The sequence below is a fragment of the Erinaceus europaeus genome, chromosome 2, assembly GCF_950295315.1.
Source record: "Erinaceus europaeus chromosome 2, mEriEur2.1, whole genome shotgun sequence".
Taxonomy (NCBI): domain Eukaryota; kingdom Metazoa; phylum Chordata; class Mammalia; order Eulipotyphla; family Erinaceidae; genus Erinaceus; species Erinaceus europaeus.
Window position 1 is genome coordinate 172,568,942 of NC_080163.1, and position 2,961 is coordinate 172,571,902.

The 2,961-nt window shown below is 52.2% G+C and overlaps 1 non-coding gene across 1 annotated transcript; it reads right to left on the bottom strand.

The window, feature by feature from the left end:
- Positions 1-227: 227 nt before the first annotated feature.
- Positions 228-334, bottom strand: LOC132537215 (U6 spliceosomal RNA). Its single transcript, XR_009548677.1, has one exon. It is a non-coding gene; the product is annotated as a U6 spliceosomal RNA (small nuclear RNA).
- Between the last annotated feature and the right edge of the window lie 2,627 nt (positions 335-2,961).

The following is a 2,961-nucleotide window of genomic DNA, read 5'->3' on the forward strand; positions in this document are numbered from 1 at the left end:
TCTCTCTCTCTCTCTCTCTCTCTCCTCCCTTTCTCCCTCACTGATTAATAAATCTTTTAAAAGAGCTTCAGCATATGTAGAACCAGAGTTCAGACAGACCTGGGATCCCACACATACAAATCCAGATCTCTTGCCACTGAACCACCTCCCAGGTTGCATTAACTGGCTCTTTAAAAGATTATAATTACTTATATGTGTGCACATATATTTTATAATCCTTTTTTTGAAAAAATATGGTATGCCTCATGAATCTGTGTGTAATCCTTGAGCAGGGGCCATGCTAATCTTCTATGTATCATGCCAATTTTAGTATATGTACTACGGAAGCTAGGACTATATTATAATCTTATTTAAAAAGTGTTAAGAGAAGGAGACAGTTTGAGTCAGGCAGTGGCACAGCGGGTTAAGCGCACATGGCGCAAAGCTCATGGACCAGAGGAAAGATCGCGGTTCTAGCCCCTGGCTCCCCACCTGCCCGGGAGTCCCTTCACAGGTGGTGAAGCAGCTCTGCAGGTGTCTGTCTTTCTCTCCCCCTCTATGTCTTCCCCTCTTCTCTCCATTTCTCTCTGTCCTATCCAACAACAACGACATTAATCACCACACAATGTTAAGCAACAAGGGCAACAAAATGGAAAAATAAATAAAAATAAAAAAGAGTTGAAAAGAATAGACAAAAAAAAAGGGAGACAATGAGACCTTGGTGGCAACACAACAACAAAAATAAAATAACCTATTTATACTCTAGAATTGCAGAATGGCTAGGGCAATGGCTCTGTACGAATCAAGTCCTGAATTCAATCCCCAGATTTGCATGTGCCATATGACTATGCTCTGCTTCTCTTTTTTGTATTAATAAATAACATTTTTCCTTTTTTTAATTTCCTTTTTTTAATTTCATTTTTTTTTTTAAAAAAACCGCGGTTCCTGCCCGGTTCCTACCCAGCTCCAACATCGGCTGCTGCCTGGCTCTGTGGGGCTCCTAGTGCAGCTCCCACCTGCCAGCATCCTGGCTGCCCCATTGTGTGAGTAGGAAGACTGCAGTCTCCCCAGGACTATCCCCACAGACACAAGAACCCCAGGCGACCCCTGCCCACCCCCCACCACACACGGAGCCCTGCCAGGCCCAGGCCACCGGGACGAGGGGGGTTGGGGGTGGGTGTTGGCAGTGCCCTCCAGGACCAGCAGGTTGCAAAGTGCCAGACCTTCAGCCCAGACCCAATCCACAGCCCAGGCCCAGGGCTCAACAAGGGTTGGAGCCAGCTGGCTTGGGGCACCCCTCTGAAATGCATGTCTCTTCTGAGAGAGACAGAGGCAGAGAAAACACTTCAGTTCTAGTAGTGCGAGGAGACCCCCAACCTGGACCCGCACCCCGTGCCCCAGCCTCCTTCACCCTAATTTGGGAGCTTGGCTCACCATGTTTCCTCAGACCAAACTCGAAGTTCAGGATTCCAAACAGCCGTCCCCCGAGGACCTCGTCGTGGGCCACACCGAGAGGAAGGACAGCGGGTGCACATTTCGGGTGGGCGGACACACAGAAAGTTTTCTGGGCCTGGCTGCTCCTGAAGCCAGGTCGGTGGGTTCCGGGGTCCCCTCCTGCCAGGGCGTTTGGGGTGCTCGGGAGGCGCACTGCCTGGACTCCAGCTGCGCTGGCGGGTCCTCACCCTCGGGGCACTTGGAGCCACCAGCACTGACACGCTGGGTGAGGCCCAGGGACCTAGGACCCCTCTCCCGGCAGGAAGGAAAGGGAAGGCCGGCTGCCCAGACTCTCCAGCGGGGTCCATACGCTCGCGCTCACGGAAGCCAAAAGCAGCACGATCTGGGGGCGCACAGCCACCCTTCCAGGGTGTCCCTGCCAGGGGTGCGGGGTCTGGGGGCTCGCGGACACCTCCCCTGGGTGCGCCCCTGCCGGGGGTGCGCATGGCTCCATCTTGGGGAGCGCCCTGCTCAAGGCCGCTGGGTGCTGGAAGTTTGGGGGGGTGCGCAGCCACCTCTAAGGGGTGCGCCTGTCCCGGGGTACTGGGTCCGGGGGCGCTGGCCCCTATGCGGCTGTACCCCGACTTCGCCCCTCACCCCACCCAGCACCTTCCCAGGCGGGCACAACAACCCAGCCTTCAAGGGCACAGGAACCAGGGGCCACTTACTTGGAATTGGAGGAATCTCACTAGATGGGCTCCAGCACTATGGACCTGGCCACTGGCTGCTGTCTGGCACAGCACCTTGGGGAGTCCCCAGCAGTACTTCCACACGGGGCCTCCGCACAGTTCTTGCTGGGTGCTCAGGGCGCAGGACCGAGGCCCCAGCGCTGGGGCTTATGGGTGCGACACAACGAGGCATGGCTCAATGCTGCCTGGGGGTGGTGCGATGCTATGCTACTCAATGTGACAGGGGGCGACAGGGTCTTAGGGCGCGGGCCTCAGGGCTCCATGGTGCTGCTGTGGATGCAGCTGGGACAAAGGGAAGAAGAGAAGAATGGAAGACAGGGTGAGAGAAAGATAGACACCTGCAGACCTGCTTCACTGCCTATCTTTCTCTCCCCCTCTCTGTCTTCCCCTCCTCTCTCCATTTTTCTCTGTCCTATCCAACTACAAGGACATCAATAACAACAATAATAACTACAACAATAACAAGGGTAACAAAAGGGAAAATAAATATTTTAAAAATTAAAAAATAAAAATATTTTTATTATCTTTGTTTATTGGATAGTAACAGAAGAAATCAAAAAGGAAATGGGAAGTAAAGAGGGAGAAGAGAGAGAAAGAGAGAGAGAGAGAGAGAGAGACCTGCAGCACTGCTTCACCATTCACAAATCTTTTCCTCTGCAGGTGTGGTGGGGACTCAAATCCAAAATAAATTTTAAGAATCTAACTCAACTCATTTTGTGTTGATGGTGTTAGGGTTTAGAGACAGACTTAAGTTTGAATAAAATCTAGAGACAGGATGTAAAGTTCAAATTCTCAGAGC